At 39.2% G+C, this 18,808-nt stretch overlaps 1 protein-coding gene across 2 annotated transcripts in view; it reads left to right on the top strand.

Annotated features, from left to right (window-relative positions):
* The window catches only part of GRIA1 (glutamate ionotropic receptor AMPA type subunit 1), a 349,553-nt gene that overhangs the window by 129,597 nt on the left and 201,148 nt on the right, over positions 1-18,808 (top strand). The window lies entirely within an intron of this gene.

Raw genomic sequence — 18,808 nt, 5'->3', positions numbered from 1 at the left:
CCCCAGGGCAAGAAGCCACTGAGACACTGGCACAGCTAGCCAGCACCATGTGGCAGCTTCATCTCCTGGCCTGCAGAGTGTAGGGGGACCAAGCACCAGTCTGAGGGGTAATTGCTCTTGCTTTAACTTTCTTGGATCTGGATTGCAGTCTAGGGTGGAGGTCCTGGGGTATGTGTCCAGCTTGCCAGAGCATGTGGAGACCTCAGAGAGGGCACCCATTTAATAACTCCAGCAGCTGAGAAAACCCCAGGTTTGGGATGAAATCTCTCCTGTTTGATGGCAGAGTCCTACAGTGGCAAAAAGCCCAGGGGTCAAGTGACTGAGGGGCAACATGACCAGGCAAAGGAAACAAAGCAGACAGAAGATTCCAACATTAGACTCCTATTTTGAGGACAAAAAGGATCAAAGCATGGAACAGGAGGGAGACAGTGAAGTCAGAACTCCTGCACCAAAAGCTTCAAAGGAAAATACGAGCTGGTTATAGGCCATAGAGGACCTGAAGAAGCAGATAAGAGAAGTGGAGGAAAAATTGGGAAGAGAAATGAGAACAATGCAAGAAAATTATGAAATGAGAATCAACAGACTGACTGAGGAAAATACTACCTTGAAAAATAGAGTAACTCAAATGTTAAGAGGCTCAAAAAGGCAATGAGGAGAAGAATGCCTTAAAATGCCAAACTTTCCAGATAAAAAAAGAATCCCAAAAGCTCACTGAGGAGAATCGTTGCTTCAGAATTAGATTGGAGCAAATGGAAGCTAATGACTTTATGAGAAATCAAGATGCTGTTAAACAGATCCAAACAAATGAAAGAATAGAAGGCAATGTGAAATGTCTCATGAGAAGAACCATTGACCTGGAAAATAGATACAGGAGATATAATTTTAAAATTATTGGACTACCTGAAAGCTATGATCAAAGTAAGAACCTAGAAATCATCCTCCAGGAAGTTCTCAAAGAAAACTGCCCTGATGTTTTAGAACCAGAGGGCAAAATAGTTGAAAGAATCCACTGATCACCTCCTGAAAAAGATCCCATAAAGAAAACTCCTAGGAATATTATAGCCAAGTTCCAGAATTCCCAGATTAAGGAGAGAATATAACAAGCAGCCAGGAAGAAACAATTTGAATATTGTGGAAACACAATCAGGATAACCCAGGATCTGGCAGCTTCTACACTTAGGGATCGAAGGGCTTGGAATATGATATTCCGGAGGTCAAAGGAGCTGGGATTAAAACCAAGAGTCACCTACCCAGCAAAACTGAGTATCATGTTTCAGGGGAAAATATGGTCATTCAGTGGAATAGAGGACTTTCAAGCATTCTTGCTGAAAAAAACAGAGTTGAATAAAAAATCTGACATTCAGATACAAGAAGCAAGAGAAGCATGAGAAGGTAGAGTGGAAAATGTCTCTAGCATGGCGAGTTTACTTTATCTTAAAAACTGCAGCCCAGAACTACAACAGAAGTTTCTGATTGATACAATCATAGAGGAAGAGTTGGTGGGGCTCATGAACAAGTTTGTGGAAGATGCAAAGAAGGGAGTGCATAAGGAGGAAAGTTGGCCTACCATGGCTTATGGAGTGTCCAAGATTGGAGTCACTGTCTTGTCAAGAATCCATGCCAGGCAACTGAACGAGCAGAGGAAAGGTGATAATATTTTTCTGAATGCCTGATGCCCAGGATGGGTGAGAATTGACTTGGCAGGATTGAGGGCCCCCAAAAGTATAGAGGAAGGAGCTGAGACCCCAGTGTATTTGGCTCTTTTGCCCCCAGGTGTTAGAGAACCTCATGGCCAGTTTATTTCAGAGAAAATGTTTGGAAAATGGGAAGCTTAATTTATTAATCCACTCTAGTAATACTTCAGTGCTACACATCTCAAATTTTATTTAAAAGTGCATTTAGAAAGAAATAAAACTTAAAGTACATTTTGTACCTTTACTAATTGTCACAGTTAATCCGTATAAGATGTTCACTTTGCTAATTATGTGAGATATTTTGTAATGACTGAGATTTGTAATGACTAAATATTTTGTTATGTAGGAAAAATAGGCAAAATTTATATTGTCTTAATGGAATAAAAAGTTCAAAAAACTACCAATAAATCATTAAACACTCTGAAAATAAATAAATAAATAAGTGAATATGTACTTGTAAAGTAAATCCAGCAATTCACCAACTGTTAAGTGTCTACTATATGCAAGAAATTATACTAGGTGACAGGGATACAAAAATCTCACTCCCCTTCCCCCACCAAAATGGAACAAAGTGAAAGACAGTGTTTTCCTTAAAAGTGTTTACATTCTCCTAGATGGATCTAACCTAAATAACTTAAGTCAGATGGGAGAGTAATGGAGAAAATAAGAAAGGCCTTGTGTAGGAGATGGCAATGAGCTATATTTTGAAGGAAATCAGAAATTCTTTAAAAGGAGTAAGGAGGGAATAATAACAATAATAATAGCTAGAATTTACATAGCACTTTAAGTTTTACAAAGCACTTCATAAATATCTCATTTGATCCTCACAATGACCCATCCAGGTGGGAGCTATCATTGTCCCCACATCACAGAGTAGGAAACTGAGGCAAAAGTTAAGTGATTTGTGCAGGGTCACACAACTAGTAAGGATGGACTTGAATTTAGGTCTTTCTGACTCCAGGTAAAACACTATCCACTGCACTACCAAACTGTCTTTAGTTCATAGAAGGCATTCCAGTTGTGGAAGACCACTGGTATAGAGACACAGTGGGAAAAGAAGGAATGTTGTATACCAGGAAAGATAGGTAGAGGCACCATGTTTGTTGGGAGTAGAGGGAGCTGGGTTAGAGTCAGGAAAGTTAAATTATGATCCCAGCTCTGCCACTGATTTCTATGTGACCCTAAGCAAGTCACTTGCCCTCTCTGTGTTACACTTGCTTCATCTGTCAAACAGGGACAAGGATCCTTGCCCTACTTTTTTCTACAGTGTTGTGGTGAGGAGCAAATGTGCTAATATATGTGCCAGTACTTGAAAAGTACAAAGTGCTCTATAAATGTAAGATTATCTGCAAGGTATTAAAATATCAAGTTGTCTTGTTAGGTGTCAACTGAGAGGCAAGAAAACAGCAAATTTTTTTTTAATCAAAGTAATGGTGAAGTCCTATTTACCATTCCTTTAGCATCTTCCCATAGTCCACACTTATATAGAAATCCTCCTGGTGATGATGTCAATTGGATGCAAACCAGGCTTGCAGGATTAAGGAGGAATCATCAAGAGATAGGTTAAAAACAGCAAAAAGTGCCTCCTTTAGCTTTTATGGCATATTGCCCTGCCCATAAATTTGCTCCCTGCAGTTCAAGTGAGAGAAGATGCTAGGGAAATACATGTTACCAGCATAAATAAAAATTAAATAAAATAATAAAAGTTGATGTGGGTTGAGGTAGATGAAGAAGTCTAATATGATCTATTATGAGCTAGTGCTGACCAGTATGGGTTGGAGAGTGTTCATATGCATCACAATGGACCAATGCAGGTGGATATGGGCCAGTGCCTACCATTGCTGTATGATTACATATATTTGTACTGGAGACAGCCTTGGAGTTCAATTTCTTTATTTTGCAAATTAAGAAACAGGTTTAGAGAAGTCACGGGATCATATACAGAGATAGAAAGACTTTAGAGTTCATCTAGTCCAACCTTTTATTTTACAGGTAAGTAAGTTGAGGTTAAATGACTTACTTAAAGGTCACACATATAGTGGTGTCAGAATTGTAATCTGAACCCAGGTCCTGTGACTCATAGAATCACAGAGTGAGATTTAAAAGGGACCTCAAAGGAAATTCAGTTCAAATAATTCCCAAAGGAAAATGCCACTGGAATATATGAGACTAATGTTCTTCCAACCTACAGACTAAATACAGTAATCTTTTCACTGCATCATACCATCTTTTGGGGATGGGGATGGGCCAGTAATATTGGGTTAGGCTCCTTAAAGTTGGTAGAGGCTGCTGTGAGTTGATATAGGACAGTGGGTCAATTTGAAATAGTATGACCTAGTATAGGCTTAGATTAGTGTGTAGAAGCTGACACAGGTTGATATAGGTTAGTATGGGTCAGCAAAAGGTAATGTGGGATTCTACAGAAAAGATACAGACCAGTGTAGTATATCCATAATAAAACAACTGAAACATGCTATAAAAATTAATACTATAGTTTGGGCTTAACCCCACAAAGATGAAGAAAAGAAAAACCAAATATTCAGTGTACCATTTTAATGAAATATTTCCCAGTTTCTATTTCTTAGGGACACAAGACTCAGTCCCAAAAGTCTGGGTTTTTTATTGTTCTTTTTAAAATTTCTCCTCTAGAGAATGTTCATGTGATTATAAATACTCTTTTTCAAGTGCCATGGTATAACATTAATGGGATAAGATATCCCCCATCCATTAATAGGCCTTTGGTGGAGCCTATTAAGGGAAGCTTGCTTAGGGGAGGCTTGCTTGTCTGAAGGCTTTCACACCTTTTGCTCATTTCTAATTAGGTACTGAGTCACATGCTGAGGGTTGTGATACCTTCTGACTCCGAGAAGTGTATATATATTCTGCGCTGGTATTTTGCTTTGAGGGTTAGGTTAGGAGAAGGATCTTGTGATTACCTGGTCAAGATTCTGAGTGACTATATATTCAGAGCTCCCCAGCTGCTCAGATGTAAAGGCTCTCTAGATCCAGGGATATATGTAGAGTATATAGTTGGTTCAGGCAGTCAGAGCCCTGTCTGTTTGTCTTTATTTCTCTGCTTGTATTTTCTCTGAAGTTTTATGTGCTTACATTTCCCTTGAGCCACTGAATGTAATTAAAAAGATAGTTGGCCCCTTAAACAGTTACCTTTCCTAGTAAAGCATATCTAAGAACCTGTGCTAGCAGCCATCCTGGGTACACCAGTGTGGTTGCCACTACACATGGTAACCTCGTGGTCCCAGTCAATCCTACCATACCTCAAGAAATTATAATTGCCATCAAAGAAGAGGTTTGCTTAGGAGATCATGGAACCTCAGAACTGAAGGGGATTTCACAGATCATCTAGTCCAGGCTAGTCAATTTAATCCCAAATTACCTCTACAGCAATAGTATACAAGTGGTCAACCAGCCTCTTCTTGAAAACCTTAAAACATGCCCACCAATGAAGAAGAATCTGTTACTTTCCAAGGTAGTTTATCCCACTTTGGCAGAGCTCACTTGTCTTTCCTTACACCAAACCTAAATATGTCTCTGCAATTTCTTTTAATTACTCCCATTTCCACCATCAGAAGACAAAAGAATATATTTAATAGTTTTTTGGCATGGAAGACCTTGTTCCTCCTTCTAACCCTCCAAATCTTCTTAAGGCTAAATATCCCGTTCCTTCAGGATTTTCGCATCGTATGGTCTTCGGTCTCCCTTCAAGTAGATAACCCTCTTCTTAACATGTTGGTTTTACATGTTGATGATTCCGTGTTAACGTGGTAGAGATATCCAATGGAGTATTTCAGAGATCTCTGCTTGTTTGGCCCAGTGCTGTTTGACATTTTGATCAATGACTTGGATAACGACATACTTGGTATGTACTTCAGATTTACAAAGAACACAAGACTGGGATAGATAATTAATACAATGGATGAGAGTCAGGCTCCAAAATCATCTTAATATACTTGAAAATTGGACTGAATCTAATCAAGTGAAATTGTTAGGGGTAAATGTAAAGCCTTACATTGGGGCACAGAAAATCAGTTTCAGAAGCATAATATTGGTGAGGCATGGATAGACTGCAGTTATGCTAGAAAATGCCTGAGGGTTATGGTGGACTATGAGGTCAATATTAGAAGTGTGATGTGGCAGCCAAAAAAGGTCATGTGATTGGGCTGCATTAAGAGGGGCACAGTTTCCAGGGATGGGAAAGTATTAGTCCTAATGTAGTCTACCCTGGGCAGCCAATATCTGCCCTAATGTGGTTAGTTCTGGACAGAACAGTTAAGAAGGACATTGATAAATTTGAAAACATCCAAAGGGTGGCAACAAGAGTGGTGAAGAGGGGTGGCTAGGTGGCACAGTGAATAGATCACTGACCCTAGAGTCAGGAGGACCTGAGTTCAAATCTGGTCTCAGACACAGACTAGTTGTGTGACCTTGGGCAGGTCATTTAACCCCAACTTCCCTGCCTTCCCTCCTCCAAAAAGAAAAAAAAAAGAGTGATGAAGGGCTTTGGCCATGTCATATGAGGATCTGTTTAAGGAACTGGCTATTTTAGCTTGAAGAAAAAGACTCCGAGAGGATCTACTAAATAGGACCATTCTAGCTCTCCAGCTATATTATATTAGGCCTCACCATGTACTGAAGTGTTTTCTGCCTCTGCTCTCCCAACACAACTATGTTCTCCTACCTCTAAAGCTTTGCTTTAATTATTCCCAATTCCTGGAACTTCCTGCTCTATTCTTCTGCCTCTTGAATTCCTAAGCATCTTTTAAATCTAAACTAAAATACTTCCTCTTCCATGAAGCATCTCTGATTTCTTCAATGAGTCATGACTATTCACTACTTGGAACTTAGTGAACAATGATGATTGCTCACCTTCCCCATCGAGCTCTGGAACATATCATTTTTGACTTTTCATGTTTGGGGTATTTATTGTATTGCAATATAGTTATTCCTGTATGGTTTGTATCTGCCATTCCCGCCCCCCCCCCCAATTTCCTGGAATATAAACTTCATGAGGACTGGCACCTGTTTATGAACTAAACTTTCTCTCTTCTGCAGTAGCAGGCTATAAACATTATATTCAATTCAGTTTTTAAAACCATTTTAAGCTCCTGTTATGAATTGTTCTAGACACTGGGAGATTCAAAGAAAAAAAACAAAAAAATTATCTTCCCTCAAGGAATTTAACGTTCCAGTGGAAGCATAGAACATACACAGAAAAGCAAAAATCAAATATATACAAAGTAATATGAAATAACATCATGAGGAAGTAGATATTAACAACTAGGAGTTTCAAGAAAGACTTCATGTAGGGAGCAATGCCCTATCTAGTCTTTGAAGGGTGCTAAGCATTCTAAGACTTGAGGAGAAAATTTATTCCATATATAGTAGGCCCCCTCTACAAGGACATAGAGATAAGAGATGAAATAGTATATATACAGAACATTTAGGAGACCAAAAAATACGTATGTTTACATATACAGATAATACATGAAGGGGAGTAAAATGAAAAAAAAAATGGAAAGACAGATGAAAGCCACATTATGGCAAACTTTAAATGCCAGGCCAAGGACTTTGTATTTTATCCTAGGGGCATTAGAGAGCTACTGGAGATTTTTTAAGTAGGAGAATGACACAGAGCTGTGCTTTAGAAATATCAGCTTTGCTGTGGAAATTGGATTGGAGAGGGACAAAACAGGAAACAATGAGACCAATTAAGAGGATACTACATTAGTCTAGATGTGAGCTGATAAGGGCCTGCACTGTTGTAGAATCTATTTGAGTGAAGAGAAGATAAATGCTAGAAGGGTTGTGGAGGTAGAATTGACAAGATTTGGCAATGGATTGGATAACAGGGATGAATGAGAGAAAAGAGAAAATTAGATGGCTTCCACTACTTTGTGAACCTCAATAAGTGAAAAGATAATGGTGACTTTTTCCTTTTTTTTTGCATATGTGTGTATAATATAATGAGGTATAGGATATATTGAGTTTGCATATGTCTTCTGGATACCTTCTTGTGAAACCGCTTAACCAGTAACTTGGGGACATCTCCACTTGGTGACCAGATTATGCCCTACACTTCCTTGTGTGGAGGCAGTGAAGTGGCACAATGGTTAGAACACAGAGTTTGGAGTCAGGAAGACCTGAGTTACATCCCAGCCTTGGGCATTTACTAGCTGTGTGACTCTGGACAAGTCACTTAGCCTCTGTCTGCCTCAATTTCTCCAACTATCTCCCAGGGCTATTAGGATCAGATAACATAATATTTATGAAGCACTTAGCATAAGCTTGGCATATGGTAGGGACTTAATAAATGCTTGTTAACTTGACTTGAGAGGGTGAAAGAGGGATACATCTGACCTGCCATTAGTGCTCTAGATCAATGTATGCAGCACATTGATGCCCACATTGGCCTTTCAGGTTCCTTTATTTCATAATATATCAGCTCTACAGGAATAGCTCTTTTTCGAAGTTCAGGGTTAAGACAAGCAAAAGCATTGCAGTATATTTTGTTTAATAATATGCAAACATTCCTGAATGTACTTGGGATCTCCTATATAGGACTATGTTCTTGCAGTTATATAATCAAACCTCATGGCTGCCTTAATAAGCCTCTCTTCTGGGCTGTACTTTTCCTTCTAATACAACATGGAAAAGTCCTTAGATCACAGGCTGCCGGATGAAGGGAACTTCATTAAGTATCATAGACTGAGATAGTTCCTTTACCCATCTGGTATTGAAACCCAATTTGGCCTAATCCTCACTTGTCGAGTGTAGCACTGTTTGATGATATCCTTGCACATAGTAGGTCCTTCATGTTTGATGAATTAAATGTTTGCTGTTGAATTATCCATGCTATGATTCTGATCTGTTTTTGCAGAGAAGGCTAAGTTGACTGCCTTTCTATCTGTAGAAGCCTTTGTTGCAGACTTGGACTGCAGGGATGTCGAAGCTGTTCACACCAGAGCGTTAGCTCATCTTCAGCATCTGAACAAAGGGACCGGATCCTTAACCCTTAGTACTAATATAGACATTGGCAGGATAGTTTCAGTCAAATTAGCTCACGTGGGAGTGGCACTAAGGAATAGTTCAAGTGCAGCACAGACTCATCTGCATAAAGAAATGGACTAATTTCAGTGGTGTCCATATAACAAGATGTGTTACTGTGCTCTGATTAAAGCTGGACAGAGTAACATAATCAGCAGCTCCTCAGTTAGAGGAGGAACTAGTAATAAGCCCAAAAGGATTTAACAAAAAATAAAATTGTGTATATACATACACATATGTATGCATAAATATAAATTACATGTATATAGGCATTATATACATGTACACATGCATATATGAAAACTAAAAATTTAGCCAGGATCATTCATGCCTTCAGGCTTCTAATAAAAATAATGAGTAAGACAATTTACATTTCTCTAGCTCTGAGCCATTACAAAGGGCTTTATATGCTTCAATCTCATTCTAGTTTCTATATAGAAGAAACATGAGCATTATTTTGCTTGGCCCCAGAGGGCAGAACTCTAGGACCAGTGGGTAGAGCTTCCAGATTGACAGATTTCAGCAAAATATAAGAGAAAATTGCCTAACAATTAAAGTTTTCCAGAAATGGAATGGTCTGTCAAGGCAGGTAATGGGTTCTCCTGCCCATGAAATCTTAAGGCAAAATCTAAGTAACAGGGTACCATTTCAATCAACCAGTATTTATTAAGAGTAGACTATGGGAACTTCTAGGTGACACAGTGAATAGAGCACCGGCCCTGGAGTCAGGAGGACCTGAGTTCAAATCTGGCCTCAGACACTTAACATAAAACTAGCCATGTGACCTTGAGCAAGTCATTTAACACCAATTGCCCTACTTCCCCCCTCCAAAAAGCAAAAAGAAAATTAAAAAAAAAAGAGTAGACTATGTTCTGGGCAGTGTTATAGATACTTGGGCAACAAAGACCAAAGTAGAAATAGCCCCTTCCCTCAAGGAGCTTTCATTCTATTGGGGGGAACTAGTGTTAGGGATGTAATCTGTGTTTGGCATAGGAAAGTAATGAATGAGGAAACTCCCTCCACTTGTGTAGGTTGGCATCTTCTCTCCAATTTGTTATCTTAGTTGACTATAGGAGTGAAAGATTAAGTGACTTACCCAGGATCACACAATCTACGTGTGTTAAAAGAAGGAATTGAATTGAGCTTTCCCTTAAGGTGACTCTTGCTCCCTATACATATGTGGATAGATTCAAAACAGATATAAATAGATAGGAGGTGGGTTTTTGAGGGACATCTACGTGATACAATGGATTGAGTACTGAGTCTGAAGTCAGGAAGAACTGTGATCAAATACAACCTCAGAAAGTAACTGTGAAACCTTGGGCAAGTCACAACTTCTTTTTGCCTCAGGTCTTCATTTGTAAAATGAAGATAATAATAGCACCTATTCTCTAGGGTTGTTGAGAATTAAATGAGATAGTGATTATAAAGCACTTGGCACAATCCCTAGCATATACTAAGCACTATATAAATGTTTTGTTGTTGTTGTTATAGGGACTTAGCAACTGGAAGAATCAGGAAAGACATCATATATAAGATAGGGGCATTAGCTGAATTTTAAAGAAACTAGGGATTCAGGACCTATCTTTTCTACTAAAACACTATGCAACCTTGAGAAAATCACTTCTCCATTCTGGACTCTCATTTTTTTCCTCTTTAAAATGAGAAATTGGGGTGGTTAGGTGGCTCAGTGATGACCCAGACATTTAACACTTACTAGCCGTGTGACCTTGGGCAAGCCACTTAACCCCAACAGCCCTGCCTTCCCCCCTCAAAAAAAAAGCAAAAAAAAAAGAGAGAGAGAGAGAAATTGAATTAGATGAGCTCTGAACTAATTTCCAGTTCTAATATGCTATGAATTCTATGATTCTATGTGGATAGTTGTATGTATTTCCAGATAGATAATTTGTCTCTGTGGGTAGGGGTATGTGTAATCTTGGTGAGGGGGAGTGAATGCACATATGGGTAGATATGGTTGGGGGGTTTTTAGGGACCAGACTGGCAACAAGCATTTATTAAGTAGTCACTACGTACAGGTACTCTGCTAAGTTCTGGGGATACAAATAAAAGCAAAAACCAAGATAGCCCCTACCCTCAAGGAGCTTATGTACTAGCTGGAGAAGATAACATATAAGGGAGTTGATAAGGAGAAGGGGACTGGGAAGGACCTATGCATGAAGGCATAGTGGTAAAATCTAAGGAGTCATAAGCACAATCTGAGAGGAAGGAAATATGGCCAGCCTGGACCCATCTGCACAAAGGAGACCCTGGGAGGAGTTCTCCAATGGGAGTATCCCCCAAAGAGCCTATAGCCCTAGGTAGCAGGGCCCATGTCTGAATAATCTTTTTTTACACAGTAACTAGACCGGTGCTACCTCCATTCAGACCTTAATATAGGCAAAAGCTTAAGACTTTTAGATGTTGATTGTGATGTTTCCTTGACACCTGGAAGGATGAATTTTCTCTCTAGTTTAGCAGCTCAAAAAATATGCATTCTGAGATCCTTTCCAGTTCTGACATGTTGCATTTTGAGGTTCCTTGAACTGCCAATATTTTGCATTCTCTTCAGTCTCCAAAGTTGTGTGTTCTGAGGTCCATTCTAGTTCTGATGCGTTTTCTATTTCCACAACATCTTTCATGCATATCTTCCTCTCTCAACTCACAGCCTCTTATTGCTTCTCCCCATGGATATTGTAATAGCTTCCTCATGGACCTCTTTACCTGAGGTGTCTTTCTCCCCTTTTATTTTTTTTTATAAGCAATCGGTGTTAAGTAACTTGCTCAAGGTTACATGGCCAGTTATTTCTGGGTGTGATGCTAAGTATCTGAGCCCGGATTTGATCCCCAGGTCGTCCCGACACTGGAGCCAGTGCTCTTACTTGCTGAGCCACCTGGCCGCCCCTAAGCAATTGGGGTTAAGTAACTTGCTTAAGGTTACACAGCCAGGTGTTTCTGGGTGGGTGCTAAGTGTCTGAGCCCAGATTCGATCCCCAGGTCATCCAGACTCTGGAGCTGGTGCTCTTACTCACTGAGCCACCTGGCCGCCCCTTTTCTCCCCTTTTAAATCTGTCTTCTACACAGTTGCCTGAGTGATTTTCCTGAAATTCAAGTCTGACTAGGTCACTCCCCTACTCAATTAACTCCAGTGACTTTCCTCTGTTGGGCATTTCAAGCTTTTGATTTGGCTTCTTTCTATCCCTTTAGTATGTTTATACTCCCTCCCATGCATTCTATGGTTCATCTGCTCTGGTCTTCCTTATACATACCCTCCTTTTCTTGTCCATTCCTTTACTCTAGCTGTCCACCATGGCTGGAACAGTCTCCCTCCTCACCTTTGCCTCTTCTACTTGATGACTTGCTTCAAGGCTCAGCTCAAATACCACTTTCTCCGAAAGGCCTTCCTCTCTGAGCTTACTGTATATCTATTCTGTGTGTATCTTGTATGTATCTATGTACATGTTGTCTTCTTCATCGGAATGTAAGATCCTGGAGTTTGGGGGTTCTTTTTCTTTGTATTCCCAGTGTACAGTACAATGACCAATCACAGTAAGTATTTAATCAATGGTTTTGATTGGTTGATTGTTCTGGGCTCCTTTTTAGCTACCACTATCCTTTATTCTGAAGTCTTTTCCAGGGCTGGCATTCTTGGTTCTGAGGTTTCCTTCCAGATCTGACATTGCATAATTCTCTAACTCTGTCCACAGGCTTGAAGCTGTAATTTCCCCTTCAGCCACCATTCCTGCTGTGATTTTCCACCTCAGTTTTTCCTGGCTTTGTGGTCTGAGGTTACATAGCCTGCCTCCCCTACCTGATTTACAAGAAACAGATGATAGGGTGAGCCAGGTTCTATGTTTTTTAGGTATCAGTTAAAATTCTTTTCCCTGGATTCCTTTCCAGAGCTGATTTCCAGGGTCCTTTATTCTAACTTGGGAGCCTAGCTGACAGGATGCCTGTGTTTCTGAATGAGCCTGGGTAGTGAGCAGGCACAGGTGCTGCCATATTCTCAAAGCCTTTTAAACTGTCTCAGTAATAAAGAAAGTGAGGACCTAGGAGGAGGGGTAGTGCCTGTGACAACTGACATTGCAGTCAGTCAATATTAAAAGACAGGAACGTTTCTGATTTTGTATCAGAAACTCCCTTTTTTGACAACTGGAGATGCTAGAGAGAAAAGTATACTCTAGCTGTCTGGGAATTCTTCATAAAATGTAGAATTATAGAAGGACCTTAGAACAGAGAATATCAGGGCTCAATGGGACCTTCTAGCATGGAATTTGGGATATAAGATGAGAAATGGACATTAGAACATAGAACAAAAAGTGTCAGACTTGGAAGGGGACTCCAATTCCTGATGCTGTAGGTGCTTCATCAAATGTCCACCCAATTCGCGGGCCCCAGAGGCACTTGAGGCACTTTATTCTTATCTCTTGACAAACTCTGTACTACAGTATATTAAGATTCAGAGAAGAAAAATGTAAAGTTTGGATAAGGTGTTTTTCCTGCTCTTAAAGTCCTTACAGTCAAGGAAATGAGATAAAATATAGATTTAGACTTTGAGACAAGGAAACTTGAGTTTGAATTCTTCCTCAGATGCAATCTGTGTGAACCTGTATAACTCATTTAACATCTTTTAGTTTCAGTTTTCTCTTCTGTAAAATAGTATCTCTATCACAGAGTTGTTGTGACAGTCAAATGAGATAGATCTTATACTGGGATCAGAACCAAGATGGTGGAATACAGAGAGAGAGCCAGCTGAACTCTCCTAACATTCCCCTCCAAAGAATTTTAAAATGGCTCCTCAAATCAGATTTTGAAGTGGCAAACCCAGTTTAAGATGACTTAGGAGGTCCACAATAGAAGTCTATGACATCTAGGTGGGAACTGGCCCAGGGCAGAGCAGCAGTACCAGTGGTGGGCCTTGGAGGTAGCCAAGAGAGCAGCAATAGCAGCAACTTCAGTGACTCTCATTCCAGAGATTGGAAGGAGATCAGATAACTACTCAGAAAGAAATTACAGGAGACCCTATGCTGGTACTAAATGCAACTTATACTGATTGGTAGTTCTATTGCCCCAAAGCAATTCTGGGTTGCAATTCCAGGGTGAAGAGTCATGCTCATGTTCAGTCACAATGGAAAACTGGTCCATGTCCCAGTTCTAAGGCAAAGAGAAATGCTTGCACTTGTAGATGTAGGATAGCAAGGGCCCTTCCTGGATAAACACCAGAGATTAGACCAGGAGATCAGGGACCATACCTTTCCCCAGATCACACCACATTGGAAACACTGAAAATTTGCAGAACTAGCTCTGAAAACAGCAGCAAAAAAAACCCTAAATTTTAAAGTGGTGCTTCCCCATCCCTAGGTGAGCAGAACCCAACTTAGTATAAAGTTCAAAGTCATGAAATAGGCTGGAAAAAAGATCAAACAAAAAAAAAATAACCATAAAAAGTGACTGCAGTAATAAGGAAGATCAAGACACAATCTCAGAAGAAAATAATGTGAAAACAGCTACTGGTAAAACCTCAAAGACAAAAGCTAATTGAATCTGAACCCAATGAGAATTCCTGAAAGAATTAAAGAAAGAGTTCTGTGGTAAAGGAAAAATTGGGGGGGAAATGAAAGTGATGTAAGAAAATTATGAAAAGGAAATTAACAGTTGGTAAATGATGCACAAAAATAGTGAAGAAAATAGCACTTTAATAGAATAGGTCAAATGGTAAAAGAACCACAAAAATTAACTGAAGAAAAGAACTTAAAAATTAGCATGGGGTAAGTAGAAGTTAATTACTTTCTGATGCATCAAGAAACAATAAAGTGAAAAGAAGAAAAAATAGAAGAAACGTGAAACATCTTATCAGAAAAACAACTGACATATAACACAGATCAAGGAGAGATAATTTACGAATTATTGGATTAGCTGAAACCCATGATCAAAACAGAACATAAACATTACCTTTCAAGAAATTGTCAAAGAAAGCTGTCCTGATATCTTAGATACAGAGGGTAAAATAGAAATTGCAGAAATCTACTGATCATTCATGATAGAGATCCAGAAATGAAAACTCTCAGGATTATTACAATCAAATCCCAGAGCTCTCAGGTCAAGGGGAAAATATCACAAGCAGCCAGAAAGAAAGAATCCAAATATCATGGAGCCACAGTCAGGATCACACAAAACTTAGCTGCTCCTATGTTAAAGGAATGGAGGGCTAGGAATATAATATTCCAGAAGACAAAGGAGCTAAGATTACAATAAAAAATAACTCATCCAGTGAAACTAAGTATTCAGGGTTAAAATGGAAATTTAATGAAAGAAATGACTTTCAAGCATTTCTGATGAAAAGACCAGAGAAGAACAGAAAATTTTACATTCAAACACAAGACTTAAGAGAGTCAAGATAAAAAGGCAAAACAGAAAGAGTAATAATAAGGAACTCAATAAAGTTAAAAAAGAGAGAGAAATACTTGAAATAGAATGACACTCAGAGAGTTAAAATAAAGGGCAAGAACAGACTTTGTTATACTTCAGATTAAATAAAAAAGGCCAGGTTAGAAATCATGATCCCAGACAAAGGAAATGCAAAAAAAAAAAAAAGGTCTAATTAAAAGAGATAATTAGGGAAATTACATTTTGCTGAAAAGATACCATAAACAATTAAGGAATATCAAAAAGAAATTACAGTGTTTCTCTTATTTCTCGAATATACAGGAAACTAAGTCATTTTTTATAAAAAAAAAAAATAGCCATTCCTCAATTGATAAATGGTGAAAGGGTAGAAACAGGCAGTTTCCAGAAGACTTCAAAGCTATCTATAGCCATACGAAAAAATGTTCTAAATCGCTATTGACTAGAGAAATGCAAATTAAAACAACACCCAGTACCACTTCACACCTATCAGAAAGGACAAATGCTGGAAGGGATGAGGGAAAATAGGTGCACTAATAAACATTTGGTGTGACTGTGAACTGATCCAACCATTCTGGAGAAAAATTTGAAACTGTGCTCAAAAGGCTCAATACCACTACTTTATCTGTACCACAGAGAGGTACAGGAAAAGGACCCACATGTACCAAAATATTTGTAGCAGCTCTTTTTGTGATGGCACAGAATAGGAAACTGAGGAGATACGCATCAATTGGGGAATTAGTGAACAAATTGTGGTATTTGATTATGACGGAGTACTATTATGCTATAAGAAATGAGGAGATGGGTGGTTTCAGAAAAAAAAAGCATAGTAAGACATATATGAACTGATGCAAATTGAAGTGAGAAGAATCAGATTATTCTGAACAGTAAGAGCAATACTGTAATAATGATCAACTGTGAATGACTTGACTACTCAGATCAATACAAATTCCAAAACAATTCAAAGTATTCATGATGAAAACCTTCTGTCCACCTCCAGAGAGAGAATTCATGAACTTTGAGTACAAATTGAAATAAAACTTTCTGACTTTTTTTTGCTTTTTTGTGATATGAATGATTTAATTGATGTCATACACGTATAATTGATGTCATATTGCTTGCCTTCTCAATGGGTATGGGAAGGGGGAGAGAATTTGAAACTCAAAGTTTAAAAAAGAATATTCAAAATAAATAAATTTCTAAAAAGAAAAGAATCAAATGAGATAACATATGTAAAGTACTTTGCAAAGTGCTATATAAATGCTATTATTTTTAGTAATCATATTAGTATAATGAGAAGCATAAAGTAAGATTCAGTTCAAATCGATGGGCACCTGCAATCAGGAGAAGGGTCTCAGGTAGGTTCTTGAAGGAGAGTACACTTGAAACAGCGATCATGGAGGAAGTGAAGGCCATCACTGTTCTGTCCTGGTTTTCCTCCTGCCTATCTGGCCACTCCTCTGTCTACCTTGTTGGATCCTCTTCCAGATCATGCCCTTTAATTGTCTGTGTCCCTCAGGGCTCTGTCCTGGCTCCTCTTCTCTCCTGTCTGTATACTACTTCACTTGGTGATCTCATCAGTTACCATGGATTTAATTACCACCCTTATGCTGATGATTCTCAAATCTACCTTTCCTGCCCCAAACGCTCTCCTAATCTTCAGTCTTGAGTCTCCAACTACCTTTCAGATATCTCAAATTGGATGTCCAATAGACATCTTAAACTCAATCATGTCCAAAACAGGAATCATTATTTTTCCTCCTAACCCCTGCCTCCCCAATGCCTTCCATATTACTGTAAAGGTCAACACCATCCTCCCAATCCCTCAGGCTACTTAGGAACCATCCTGGATTCTTTGCTATTTATCCAAGCTGTTTGCAAGGCCTGTTGATTGCATTTTTGTAACATCCCTCAAATATTCCCTCTTCTCTCCTCTGACACAGCCACCATTCTAGTGCAGGCCCTCATCACCTCACATCTCTTTTTTTTTGGAGGGGGGAAGGCAGGGCAATTGGGGTTAAGTGACTTGCCCAAGGTCACATGGCTAGTAAATGTTAAGTGTCTGAAGCTGGATTTGAACTCAGGTCGTCCTGACTCCAGAGCTGGTGCTCTGTTCACTGCACCACCTAGCCACCCTGTCACCTCACATCTTGATTACTGCAATAGTCTGCTGGTGGGTCTACCTGCCTTAACACACTCCAGTCAGTTCTCCATTCAGCATTAAAATCATTTTCCTAAAATATAGGTCTGATCATGTCACCCACTACTCAATAAACTCTTGTGGCTTCCTATTGCCTTCAGGATCAAATACATAATACTCTGTTTGAAATTCAAAGCCCTTCATAACCTAGCCTCCTTCTACCTTTCCAGTCTTCTTATACCTTACTCTCTGACACATGCCTTTCCATCCAGGGTCACTGGCCTCCTGGCTCTTCCACAAACAAGAGACTCCATTATCATGACTCCAGTCATTTTCTCTGGCTCTCCCCCATGCCTGGTATGCTCTCCTTCCTTTACTCAACTATTGACCTACCTTATTTCTTTTAAGTTTCAAATAAAATCCCATCTTCTACAGGAAGCTTGCACCTCAATTCTAATACTTACCCTCTTTTAATTATTTCCTATTTATTTTGTACATAGCTTATTTCATGTATATAGATTATAAACTTCTTGAGGGCAGAAACTGTCTTTTGCCTCTTTACATGTCCCCAGCACTTAGCATAGTCTCTGGCATATAGTAGGTGCTTAATAAATGTTTATTGAATTGAATATTGGACAAGGAGCATTCTAAATGGAGAGAATAACATGAGCAGAATAACGTGAAGTCAGGAAATGGAGAAACACTGGAGGGCAATGACTCATCAAGGCTGATTGGGGCATAGAGTATGTGGGGGATGTGATGATATGAGGTGGGGAAGGTAGAATGGAACAAAATTTTGAAGGTTCTTGAGTGTTAGTTTAAGGAATTTGGACTTTCTCCTGTAGGCAAAGGGGAGCATCTCATGGTGTTTCAACAGAGTAACGATATGAGATTTATATGTTGGGAAGATTAATTTGGCAGTCTGTGCAGGATTTATTAGATGGGAGTGAAGAGAGTCTGGGTGACCAGTTAGGTGGCTATCATAATAATTCAAATGAGAAGTGATGAGAGCTGAAACAAAGACAATAAAATAACAACCATTATTATTACAACAATTGTCATAATGTCTATAATGCATGTGTTTTACCAAGTTATTGCCTCACAACAGTCCTATGAAATAATGAGTACAAATACCATGAACATTTTCCAGATGGTGACCTCCTCTAGATGCCTCAGTTTGCATAGGATATCACATGTACCTTCACTTTCCTACCTATTTATTCTTCAGTCTCTTTCAGTCTGGTTTTTTTATCCCGCTGCTCTAATGAAATTGTTTTCTAAAAGGTCACCAATGATCCCTCAACAATAATTCCTATGTCCTCCTATTTCTCATCTTTCTCTTCTCTGTAACTTTGGATACTGTTGACTTACCTTTCCTTTTGAACATTCTCTCCTCCTTTGACTTCCTGGATCTTCTATCATTCATCTCCTTCTCTCCACCATAGTTTAGGCCAGGGGTGGAGAACTGTTGCCTCAAGGCCACATGTAGTCCTGTAGGTCCTCAAGTTCA

This window comes from Petaurus breviceps, unplaced genomic scaffold (assembly GCF_028583685.1).
Source record: "Petaurus breviceps papuanus isolate PSGF00001 unplaced genomic scaffold, PetGlider_PUasm1.0 551, whole genome shotgun sequence".
NCBI lineage: Eukaryota > Metazoa > Chordata > Mammalia > Diprotodontia > Petauridae > Petaurus > Petaurus breviceps.
The sequence above is the reverse complement of the archived record's forward strand: the minus strand, read 5'-3'. Positions and strand labels throughout refer to the sequence as shown.